We start from the raw sequence: 13,136 nt of genomic DNA, 5'->3' as shown, positions 1-13,136 counted from the left end.
CTGTAAAATCACTGAGCATAGGTTTAATGAAAGTAAACATCACACTTTTTTTCTTCAGTGAATTAACTGAATTGCTGATTGCATCAAAGAGACTCATGAGCAACTTTTATTCCATGACTTAAGTTACTTCTAGAACTTTGGAGCAGGTATTGAATGCCTGTTGGCCATGCCTGAATTAGATGATCTTTGGGTCGCAGGCTCGCAGCTGAACTGAAGAGATGTACCTGGGATTCTTAGTTGATTATCTGGCTCATGTGAGTAACTAACATATAACATAACTTAGAGGCAGTGTTCTTTTGGCCTTACAAAGATCTGATGCAGGAGCCCAAGTTTAATCCACTGGACAGATTCAAAAGATGCAGTTGTTTGAGAGCACTCCGAGGCTGTACAGAATTTTTAAAGGAAAGAAAAAAGAGACCTTGACCTGATGCCATTTCTCATGTAAAACTTTATAGCACAACTTCACGCTCATTTAGTGGCAGGGCACTGCCCGAGTTCACGGTCTGTTGGAGAGCAGTCACAGCAGGGCAGGATCAGAGTATTCTGTAGCAAAGTGGTTCTGAGGAAAGTGAAGCACTGAACATCAAAATATTTCATCTCTGGAGGCCACTTAATGCAATTCTAGCTTCAGTGCCCTTGAAGGCAGGTCTGTAAGCGTTCACAGGTTAGCCCCGATTTCCCCAGAGCAGCCGTGATTCAGTAACCATAGTATCTCATTTAGTTGACAATTACTTCAGTGTCTGCTTGCCTGCCCACATCCTCTCCCTTAGCCATTCTCAGTATTAGCAATTGGTGATTGTTCTAGACTCCACATATCCATGTTTATGGTCCTTATGTATTCCGTGTCTGTACACCTCTGACCTATCATGAAGGATCTTGGCTCAAGTATATACATGTTAACCAAATCCATACCCTAAACCTTAATTAAGTACAGTGGTTTTCAAATTTGTTAACGGTAGAACCAGATTGCAAAAGGGAGAACACAACTGTAATGTTCCGTTATCTACAACAGATAAGAGCAGTCCATTTATTTCTAGTTGAAGCAGAGTTAGGGTCCCAGGCCCATTGTTTCACCTCCACCCTACTCTTGTCACCCTTCCTAAGGCACTTCCACGAAACTCTTAAGTTACCAAGACATTGGTAAAAAAGTTATCTTTAAAAAAGAGTATATAGAGTAGGCAATGTGATCTGCGGTCTATAGGTATATGCTGTCACGAGTGTATATGTACTTATGAAATGACTTGAAAGCAATATATATTTGAATAGTAAAAAGAGTGGGAAGCAGGATATTTCTAATACGCCAAGCAAAACCTTTCATCACAAGACAAATTTCCTACAACCTCAGTTGTTTCCAGTTGCTTCATCTGCAAACTTGGTCAATAACTATTTCAGAACAGAAATCTGCTCCAGGTGATGTATATATGTATACCTTTTCCAGATCACTAACCTTTGACTCTAGATGTACCTCAGCCAAAGAGATATTCTCCTGAAGTAAATGTTTTTGGTGAAATAAATCACTTTCTGAGTGCCTCATGGTTTCAAAGTTATTACCAATAATAAAATTTTGATACTAAGCAAAATGGAATTATTTTTTGCCAACCTCTTCCTTGGCCCTTGATTGGTCATTAGATGCCAGTCATTGTGAAAACATTCTGTGCAAGAACCTGGGACACATAGTGGGCAGTGTCTAAGGGTATTGATGAAGGTGAGTTTTATGATCCTACTGTCTTTGTTTCAATTCTGTCACTGCCTTCTTCACTCCCCTATTGGGTTTTCACACCATCTTTTTCTTTTCCAAATTCAGCCCCTCGCGCTTTTTTTGTCAGTAACTTTGAAAATGGGTTTTCATTACTGTAGTTGACATACACTGTTACTACTTTCAGGTGTACAACATAGTGATTTAACGGTTCCATATATTATGCAGTGCTCACCTCCATAGGTGTAGTTACCATCTGTTTAGATATCCCATCCCTTCTTTACTCCTCTTGCCCTTTGGCAAGCAAAATTATTTCCTTTTTTTTAAGGAGGAAGCCATTAGTTCTGTTTAATTCCACATTCTCTTGAATGACACCATTATTTGTATTACTGAATTGCCCAAGCCTGAAACGTAGTAATTATCTTGATGCCTTCCTCTCCCTTCCCAATTTAATCTGTCAACAATTTCTATTTTACCTCATAAGATCTCTTGAATTTGTCTATTTCCCCACATTTTAGTTTAAGCACCTCTTTTGTAGCCCTGTAGGAGCTTCTTACCTTGCATATGTTTTGGCCCCTCTCCCGTCTGTGCATACTGCAGGCAGAGTTAACATTTAGAAAAATGCAAGGTTTTTTTTTTCCCCCGCTGAGGTTAGATATATTTATCTGGAACACGTTTATTACATAATACAGTAAACAGACAATAATTTAGTTAACTAATCTTTAGGAAGTGATTCCATAAGCTTATAGAAGGAAATACTAGGAAATTTGGTTCAGATTATCATGTTATTTCATAATTCATTAGTAAGAAAATATTTTTTTCATAATTCAGAGTTTTAAAAAATTGATTTACAATACCAAAATAATGTTAGCACAATATTTTGGTTTGCTAAAGACCAGGGTTAAATTTTTTCAGGAATAGAATTTAGTGATTCATCTCTTATATGTAACACTCAGTGCTCATCCCAACAAGTGCCCTCCTTAATGCCCCTCACCCATTTAGCCCATCCCTCCACCCAACACCTGCCAGCAACCCTCAGTTTGTTCTCTGTACTTGAGTCTTTTATGGTTTATCTCCCTCTGTTTTTATTTTTGCTTCCTTATGGCCATCTCTTTTGTATCTGAAATTCCACAGATGAGTGAAATCAAATTTGTCTTTCTCTAATTTCACTTAGCATAATACACTCTAGCTCCATCCATGTTGTTGCGGATGGCAAGATTTTCTTCTTTTTGGTCGTTGAGTAATATCCCACTGTATATATATACACCACATCTTCTTTATCCATTCATCTGTCGATGGACATCTGGGCTTTTTCCATACTTTAGTTGTTGTCAAGAGTGCTGCTATAAACATTGGAGTGCATGTGCCCCTTCGACTCAGCACTCCTGTATTCTTTGGATAAATACCTAGTAGTGCGATTGCTGGGTCGTAGGGTAGTTCTATTTTTAATTTTTTGAGGAACCTCCATACTGTTTTCCAGAGTGGCTGCACCAGTTTGCATTCCCACCAACAGTGCAAAAGGGTTCCCCTTTCTCTGCATCCTCGTGAACATCTGTCGTCTGAGTTAATTTTAGCCATTCTGACCAGTGTGAGGGGGTATCTCACGGTGGTTTTGATTTGTATTTCCCTGATGATGAGTGATGTTGAGCCTTTTTCATGTGTCTGTTAGCCACCTGGATGTCTTCTTTGGAAAAGTGTCTATTCATGTCTTTTGTCCATTTCTTCACTGGATTGTTTGGTTTTTGGGTGTTGAGTTTGATAAGTTCTTTATAGGTTTTGGATACTAACCCTTTATCTGATATGTCGTTTGCAAATATCTTCTCCCATTCCATCAGTTGCCTTTTAGTTTTGCTGATTGTTTCCTTCACCGTGCAGAAGCTTTCTATCTTGATGTGGTCCCAATAATTCATTTTTGCTTTTGTTTCCCTCACCTCCAAAGATGTGTGGAGTAAGAAGTTGCTGCAGCTGAGGTCAGAGAAGTTGTCTGTTTTCTCCTCGAGGATTTTGATGGTTTCCTGTGTTACAGTTAGGTCTTTCATCCATTTTGAGTTTATTTTTGTGTATGGGGTAAGAAAGTGGTCCAAGTTCATTTTTCTGCATGTCACTGTCCAGTTTTCCCTATATCACTTGCTGAAGAGACTATCTTTTTTCCATTGGATATTCTTTCTTGCTTTGTCAAAGATTAGTTGGCCCACATTTGTGGGTCCATTTCTGGGTTCTCTATTCTGTTCCATTAATCTGTGTGTCTGCTTTTGTGCCAATACCATACTGTCTTGATTAGAGCTTTGTCATACAGCTTGAAATCTGGAATTGTGATGCCTCCAGCTTTGGTTTTCTTTTTCAGGATTGCTTTGGCAATTCAGGGTCTTTTCTGGTCCCATACAAATTTTAGGATTGTTTGCTCTAACTCTGTGAAGAATGCTGGTGTTATTTTGGTAGGGATTGCATTGAACATATTGTCTTGGGTAGATAGATATTATAGACATAGATATATTATATAAATATATAGATATATTATCCACTTGCTTAGAAGCCTTCAGTGCTGTTTTAATCTGGTTGCAGCTCTTAGTTCTCATGGGTAAACTAGGAAATTTCTTTTCCTTCAAGTATGCCCTCACATAGAAAATAGACTTAGCAAATATGAATAATAAGACAAAAACAACTCTCAGACCCTGTGTGGAGGAAAACACTTTCCAAAGCAAAGTGTTCTAGCCCACAACATGGCCAACTGCAGCTCTGGACAGAGGGGATGTTGGATGGGTTCTGGCAGCATGGGTCCCCAGTCAAGGGGTCCCAGAGTGTGATCCTATTATGTCAGACTGCTCCAGAAAGTCTTTCATTTAGTCCTTTTCATAGAGATTGCATAGGATGATCAACTGCACTGAAGGAGTTTAATTTGAATCAAAGGCAGCAATGGGATCAAAGTAGAGCCTCCCAACGTGTGCATGGGAGGGGAGCAGTGAGGGACATGGTTCCATGTACCTCAAGGAACTGCTCCCCTAGGGACGACAGGCAAGACCTGTGGTAGCTCTCTGATGAGAGGCAGGGTGCGAGAGTTGACAGCTTAAGGTTTTGTAATAGCTGATGCAGGAAAAGAGGAACCTCGCTGCCTAAGGAAGTGGTTAATAGACAGCTACAAGTGCCAGATGCTATTCTGGTTGCAAAGCAGGAAATGACTCCGGAGACTGAGTATTTCAAGGAAAATATCAAGGAGATGACTTCCGATATCCATCCAGAAGAGGCAAGAAGTAGTGGAGCGAGGTAGGGCGTGGCAAAGAAAGGTACTCAATACTTGGTTCACCAGTGGTGCTGTAGGACACAGCTGCTGAGCAAAGGCGGAGGTTTTGGTTTCTTCTCTTCCATTTGGGGCTGCCTGGTCGCGCCCTTGAGAGTGCGAGTGTGAAGAACAACTTTTCCCTCTGGAAGGTGCTGAAGGAGCAGAACTGAGCGGACAATCAAAACGGTTAGGGAGCTGCTGGCGGATGGGGCGGAGTTAGATAGGGAGAGGAGGGACTTCCGGTGCGCCCCTCGGCCCTGTTTCCGGTGTCCAGCGGCCGCTTGCCTGGCGCCCTGGGCTGGTCTCGAGGACGCTGCGGACGGCGAGGCTGTGCTGATTTTCCTGGTAGCGGGGCCTTTGGTGAGGACGGCGTGCGGAGCAGGGGTGAGGAGCCGCTCTGGGACGAGCGAGCACCCACCCATAATGGAGGCTGCATTTCTTTATGAGAGGGCTCGGGGATACACCGGTTGCGTCCCTAGACCACCCCCTCTTGTGCCGCGGACCAACCCATGCGCGCGCTCAGTGAGGACGGCCCCACCCCTCCGGGTGGGGGCGGCACCACGCATGCGCGCAGCGCTGTTCCTGGCGCTTAGGCCGGGCCCCGGGGGCGTGGGGCAGTCCGTCGCCCTGGGACACATCGCGAGTCAGGTGTGGTAGTCATTCTTCAGAATGTGCCCCTGGACTGTATTTTGAAGCTGGCGTCCCTGTGGGTCAGTCTGGCCAGGTCCTGGAGTTTGCACTGGGCCAGAGTGCAGTGACCAGTCTTGGGGCCCTTTCCCACTCAGGGGATGGAATCGCAGTTGTTAGTGCTGATAGACCTTTGTTTTTGGAATCCTTTCAGTTAGTGACCAGCATGCATGAGTTAATTCACAGGTCTGTATTGAGCGATGAGTAGTGCAGCGGAAAAGGAACACAGCCCCTTTCCTCACGGAGCTTAACAGTTGGCACAGAGCAGGAAGGAGCACGCTGGGAGGTCCTGGCCCAGCCCTGGGAGAGGAGTTGGACTCTGGAATGCCAGAGGAAAGAATGCTAATCTGAAACCTATGTACCGCAGGAGTTGGCTTGGGAAAAGGAGGACGTAGGGGATGGCCAGGGGTGGTAGAAGTCAGGGAACAAAAGTGGTTCCAGACAAAAGTCCAGCGATGAGGGAGGCAAATGTAGGCCTTGGGGCCGACCGCAGTGCCGTGGAACTTTGGTGTGGGAGTAGACAAGTTGGAGAGGTAAACCAAGGCTCTGCACACCCGTGTTCATTGTTCAGACTTCATCCTGAGGACAGTGCAGATCAACTGGAAGATTAAGTGGATAGTGACTATTTCATAGTATCATTTTTTGAGTGCATACAGTGGTCCTAGACTTTTCTACCGGAAGTACATTGGGAAGAAAAGAGAATTTGTATTCCCCGGGGGGGGGGGGGGGGGGGGCGCAGGTCTAGGAGGCGTATATTGAAAAGCCACAACCTCCCAGGAGAAAATTGTTTATTGAAGTCTGGTTTAAATATGTACACAAGATTTGAATGGCAAACCAAAGTATGTACTTGGCTTGGTATAAAATGTTTTCCCAAATGCTCAAGTTATTCTAATGCTTTACAACCTTGCATCGTATCATGCTACTATTTTTGTAGTTCTTGATAATTCATCATGTACCCTCCCCTCCCCCAGATACATAACCCAGCCTTTCCATGTGGGGAACACTGGTCACAATACATGTATTACTTTCTTTAATCATCCTATCAACCGTTACAGGTGGGTGTAATCTTTCTACTTAAGCAGTGATAGAAACTGAGGCTGAGAGGTTAAGAAAATTGCCCAAGTTCACACAGCTGGTGAGCTGCTATTCAAACATTCACTGCACTGCTTCGCTTCAGGGAATGGATTTGGGGTGGAAATAAGATTTGAAGCAGAGACGGCATCTAGGAAGTTGTTGAAATAGGCTAGGTGAGAGGCAATTTCAAAACTGAGATCGTTTTAGCAATGATGAAGAAAAGCGAGCGGGTTCAAAGAAGGTAGAACTGACATGGTTTGGCATTTGACTGGATGGGAGCAAGGAGTGAGAGAGCCTGGTGGCTGCATCAGGGTTGCTGGGGTTGCCATTCACTCACTCACAAGAATTGCAGGGAAAAGAGCAGCTTTGAGGGTAACAAGGGCTTGTTAGATTGAGATCCGCCGCGATATTCAAGGGGGGCGGTCCTTCTGAAGTGTCTTGCAGAGTTCCTTTTGGCACGAGAGAGAATTTACATTTCTTCTTCGCATTGAATATATGCCATTCGTTCTCAGTTGTTGATGACTTCCTAAGGTATGCTGCACATATAACCTGTTCAAACTATGGGAGATGGTGGGACAATGGCCCCAAGATAAACAAAAAAACAGGGGACTACTTGTGAAGCCTTTACAGTTCTTTTGGAGGCGACACATTTATTTTACGATTATATTTTAGCAAACACTACCTCATAGTTCAAGTAACAAGTATGACGAAGTTTCAGACAAGATCATGGCAGAAGTGGTCAAGGCCTATACCAGGGTGAACCGAGCTGGAATATTTTGAGGTTTGAGTGGGTCACCTCAGCGTTTTTCTTAGAGGCCCCAGGCAATCATTGTCAAATACGTAATGCTCCAGAGAGAGCATTTTAGAGTTTACAAGGTATGTTCTGTGGAACTGATGAAAGCGAAAACATAGGCTTTATAAATGCTGTGGTTAACATTAAGCTTATGTGGATGCTTCTATAAGGATTAAAATGATCGGTATTTATTATGACCATTTGCTGGCTCTAGTTGTACAGGTTGGTTTTTTTTAACAATCAATTCTTTTGTTGTTTATCTAGCTTTGTTTATATTTTTTTCCATAATCTCCTTCAGAGTTAACATTTTTTATTAAGTATTACATGTCTCCCATAAAAGGTGAGTTTTGAGAAGCAATTTTAGGTTCCTCTGTGTATGAAAAAGAGAATGTTTTGTCTTTATTTTGTGTAGCCTTACCTTTTGTGCTGCAGTGTATTTTAAATTAAAGAATCCTTTTAACTGTTACTCATCCAAATAGAGTAGGAACAATCCGGTCTTTTGACTGGCAGTTTGCCCTGGCAGGTAGATAATAGTTGATGCTATTGTTGATGTAATCCTCCATTTTAGGTCACAATCGAGTTCAGAAGTAGAATAATGTATAAGACTGTTATAAAAAGACAAATTACAGATAATGTTGATTAGCCAGAACTCTTAATATCTTTTTTCTTTATTTCTTTCTTTTTTTTTTTTTTTTTGGTCTCTGTACACCTTTTTTCGCCCCAGAGATACTTTTTAAAAGACAGAACCAGGGATTTGTTTAAAATCAAAATAGTTTGTGGATGAGGGTTGTTATGCTGAGTGTGTTAATAATTGTCTGGACTAATTTAGTTGTTTACAGCTGTATTAAATACATAAGGAATGATTGATTAACTATAAACAGACTGTTTTTATTGTGAAATATGTCTACACAAGAGTCTGTCAAACATACATGTAAGTTTTAAAGAGTTCTAATAAAATTAAAAACACCCACATACTCACCATCTAGGTCAAGAAGACTCTAGAGGCTCCCTTTGTGCTCCTAGTTTGCAGCTCCTCTCTGTCCCCTGAAGAAATCACTCTCCGGATTCTTGTGATAATCATTCCTTTGCTTCTCTTTACACCTTTGTATGCATACCTATTTCTGAATGCTAAAATATGAAACCATACTGAAGATATTCTTCCGTGACTTGCTTCTTGCACTCTAGTAAATTTCTGAGAGTTATCTAGGATGATTCACATAACTGTAGTTTGTTCATTTCCAGTGCTTGTATTCTGGGTATGAATATACCACTATTTCTTTGCCCATTCTGCTATTGATAGACATTTGAATTGTTTGTTTCCAGTTTCTGGCTCCTAACAAACCGTGCTGCTATGGACATTTTTGTTCAAGTCTAATGGTACAGAAGGAAAGAATCTTTCCAGGATATAATATCTGGGAGTGGAATTGTTGGGTGGTAGAGTATGGTGATTCCAAACTGGTTTCCAAAATGATTATACTGGTTTATTGGCTCACTAGCAGCATATGGGAGTTCCTGTTGAAAATCTTTTCGTATCTTCAGACTTTTAAACCTTGCCAATCTCTTGTTTGCAGTGATCTCATTCTGCTTTAAATTTGTTTTTCCCTGATTACTAATGAGGGTTGAACATCTTCATTTGTTTGCTATTCAGATTTGCTCTTTTGTAAAGGATATGTTGAGATTCTACGCCATTTTTCTACTAGGTTGTTTGTCTTAATACTTAAAAAGTTTGTATTTCCTGGATTCTGGTTCTTTTTCACATGTGTTGGAAATTTGTTTTTCACTCACTCTGTATATTATTACTCTCTTTCCAGTACTTTTAAAAATTCTCTCTTCCAGAAATTGAATTTATCTGCCTTTTCCTTTATGGTCTGTGCTTTTTATATCTTAAAAAAGCCCTTCCTATCCTCAAGTCGTGAAGATATTCTCCTATCTAAACGTTTCACAGTTTTGCCTTTAACATGTGGTTGTTTAATCTACCTGGGAAAAAATTGTGTGTGGTGTAATATGGGAGTGCAACTTAATTTTTCTCCTGTGGTTATTCAGTTTTCTAACACCTCATTCTTTCTTCACTAATCTGAAATTACCTCTTTTGTATCAGGTTTCTACACATGGAGTGGGGAATCTTTTCCTGTTCCAGTGATCAGTTTGTCTCATTATGTGCTAATACCACAAGATCTTAGTTAATTACAAGACCACATTAATCAAATCCAGATATTAGGTAATGCAGGGTACCACCCTCTTTTCCTTCTTCAGTCTTGGCTGAAGTATCTTGACTATCTTTGGCCATTCGCACTGATGTGTAGCTTTGAGAACCAGCTTATCAAGTTCCACAAAACACCTTTTGAGATAGTGATTCGAATTGCACTGAGTCTATAGATCATTATAGGGAAAACTGACCTCTTTACAACATTGGGTGTTCTAATCCATGAAAATGGTGTCTCTGTATGTTTAGGTCTTCTTTGTGTCTTTCATTGACGTTTTAAAATTTTGCCATAAGAAAGTTGACATCTTTGGTTAGACTTTTCCTGGTAACCTAATATTTTATGCTACTATTGCAAGTGACATTTTTAAATCAGTTTTCTAATTATTCGTTGGTGCCATAGAAATGATAGTGATTTTTAATATTAATTGCTGTACTTTCCTACTGTTTTAAAATCTTGAATTTTTATGTATAGAATCATATCTGAATAATAGTTTGCTCTTTTCCAATTCTTATACCTTGTTTTTCTTGCTTTAACTGCTCTATCTAGGGTATTATTTACACTGTTAAATGGAAGTGGTGGTTATTCCTTGTGTTATTCCTATCTCAAAGAAAATGTTTCTGGTGTGTTACTGGTGAGTCTAATGTTGGCTATAGGCTTTTTGTGGATAGTCTTTACCAGCTAAAAGAAGTTCCCTTCCATTTTTATGTTGCTTAGAGTATTTTAGTGTGTATAGATACTGAATGTTATCAAATGCTTTTTCTGCAAGAATTGACATGATCAAACATCATTTTACTTCTGTCATCTATTAACGTGGTAAACAGGAATCGGTTTTCTAATTTAAACCAAGCAGTAGTAGGATAAACCCAACTTAGTCGTGAGGTGTTTTATATATTACTATGTTGACAGTTACATTCTCTCAGCACATTGAAAATCTTATTCTAATGTGTTTTGGCTGGCATTGTGTCAAGTGTGAAGTCAGCTGTCAGTCTGCTGCACCTTTGAAAGTAATGTGTCTTTTCCCTTGGCTGCCTTCAACATCCTTTCTTTGCCTTCAGTGTACGCGGTTTAGGTATGGACTTCTTTGTATTTAGTTTGCGGGAATGCTTTGGGCTTTCTGAATCTGTACATTGGTAGTTCTTCGTGGTTTTTTGCACAGATTTTCAATCTTGGCTTTTATTCTTTAAACACATAGGCATATCCAGTGACTGATAATTACATTATCACAGGAGTCCTTATACGACTGCTCTGTGCATTGTTGTTTCTGGACGTTCTTCCTTCTGGTCCTTGTTTCTGTAGGCAACTTGCTCATTATGCTTAGAATTTTATTTTATTTTATTTATGGGATTTCTCTGTTGTTTGGGCTGAAAGTAATATTTGGGGAGGTTTTGCATTTGCTTCAGCCAGGCACCTGCTAGTCAAGGTCATCCTAATTAAAATCTTGAAGGTTCTCTGAGGACTTGTCTTTAGATAATGTCTGTAGGCTGGGTCCAGGGCTGGCTGATGGTCCAGGGCTGGCTGTAGCACTTTCTTCCTTTCACTCTCTGGGCCAAGTTTCATAGCAGCTGATACTCTTGTAGCTGACTGAGATGATGTGGGATGGAGTGCCAGTGATGGTTTACTTCTGGTTCATCCTTATAGTGAAGACTCTGCTTTTAGATTGAGAGGGTCTATCTCTTCAGGTGGATTCTGAGTTTTATCTTTTATACCCTGAAGGAGCCAAGGGAGGGGGAAATCAAGGTAGCCTAGTGTGGGCAGATGCTCTAGGGCCAAAATGGTGTCTTGCTCACCTTCTGGTTTCTTGCTTTTGTTTAGATCTGAGAATTCCTTATTTTCTTCCTTGCTTCTTGAAGCTTATACACACACACACATATATATACATACATGTATACACTCTTGAACAACACGGGTTTGAACTGTGCCGGTCTACTTATATGGGGATTTTTTTCAATAAATACAGTATAATAATGGAAAAGTATTTTCTATATAACTTTCTTTTTTTAAATTTTTTAAATGTTTATTTTTGAGAGAGAGCGTGCACACACATGTGTGCGAGCAGAGTGGGAGAACAGAGAAAGAAGAGAGAATCTTAAGCAGGCTCCACACTCAGCACGGAGCCTGACATGGGGCGCAATCTCACAAACCGTGAGATTGTGATCTGAGCTGAAATCAAGAGTCAGATGCTTAACCGACTGACCAACCCAGTCACCCCCCCTTTTGATTTTTCTTAATAACATTTTCTTTTCTCTAGTTTACTTTATTGTAAAAATATAGCATATAATACATACAACATACAAAATGTGTATTAGTCAATTTTTATGTTGTCAGTAAGGCTTCCAGTTGACAGTAGGCTATTAGTAGTTAAGTTTGGGGGGAGTCAAAAATTATACCTGTATTTCTGACTGTGCAGGAGTCAGCATCCCTAACCCCCAGGTTTTTCAAGGGTTGTGTGTATATATTTTAATCTAGTATTGTTAGGTTTCATTTGGAGTGTTGCCAGCTGTGTTATTGGAAACCCAAATCCAAGAATATTTTTTTCTAAATAAGCATACCAGAGTTTATTCATCCACAAATATGTATTTACTTTTCAAAGTAGGCAACGTGGGAGACTACAAGTTTCTGCCATTGTTCAAGATATATTTGGAACTCTTTTTTTTTTTTTTTGGAATTGGTTTCAGAGCCAGTAGCATATTCTTTTAAATATCTTTATTGGCTACATTCTTTAAAGATGAAACTTGGGCTTACCATAGAATCCAGCATCACACTCCTAGGTATTTATTTACCTAAATGAATTGGAAACTTACATTAACACAAAAACCTGTGCCTGAACGTTTATAACTGCTGTATTCATGATCACTGAAAATCGGAAATACTGAGGTGGAATTCAGCAGGAGAATGGATAAGTTGTGGTATATTCACATTATGGGATGCTATTCAGCAATGAGGAATAAACTGTATTGATCCTGGCAAAGGCATGGGTGGATCTGAAATGCATTTTGCTAAGTAAAAGAAACCCACCCCAAAAGGCTGCATGTTATATGATTGTATTCATATGACATTCTGAAAAAGACAGAACCACAGAAAATATTAGTGGTTGCCAGGAGTTAGTGGAGGGGAGAACAGTTGACTACAAAGGGGATCCACAGGGAATTTTTAGGGTGATATCTTTGATACTTGTTTGCATGTGTGAAATATTATATTATTGTTTTATTATAAAAACAAAAAGGAAGAAAAAATGAATATGCTTAAGAAAACTAAAAATGAAGTCCCATCCTCTTTTCTTCAGCTTCCTCTTTTTTTTTTTTTTTTTAAGTTTTTTTAATTTATTTTGAGAGAGAGCATGAGCAGGGATGGGGCAGAGAAAGATGAAGAGAGAATCCCAAGCAGGCCCCGTGCTGCCAGCGCACA

At 40.2% G+C, this 13,136-nt stretch overlaps 1 protein-coding gene across 6 annotated transcripts in view; it reads left to right on the top strand.

Annotated features, from left to right (window-relative positions):
* The first annotated feature begins 4,825 nt into the window (after nucleotides 1–4,825).
* Nucleotides 4,826–13,136, top strand: part of HDHD2 (haloacid dehalogenase like hydrolase domain containing 2) — a 36,625-nt gene continuing 28,314 nt past the window's right edge. Inside the window, exon 1 of one of the 6 annotated variants that reach the window (XM_047828225.1) lies at nucleotides 4,826–4,957. The gene's annotated coding sequence lies outside the window, so the exon portion shown is untranslated. Of the gene's footprint in view, nucleotides 4,958–5,276; nucleotides 5,358–5,509; nucleotides 5,622–6,696; nucleotides 6,716–7,246; nucleotides 7,266–13,136 lie in introns of those variants that run through there. The other 5 variants (XM_047828224.1, XM_047828227.1, XM_047828223.1 and 2 more) reach the window with 5 other exon arrangements.

This window comes from Prionailurus viverrinus, chromosome D3 (genome assembly GCF_022837055.1).
Source record: "Prionailurus viverrinus isolate Anna chromosome D3, UM_Priviv_1.0, whole genome shotgun sequence".
Lineage (NCBI taxonomy): Eukaryota > Metazoa > Chordata > Mammalia > Carnivora > Felidae > Prionailurus > Prionailurus viverrinus.
The sequence above is the reverse complement of the archived record's forward strand: the minus strand, read 5'-3'. Positions and strand labels throughout refer to the sequence as shown.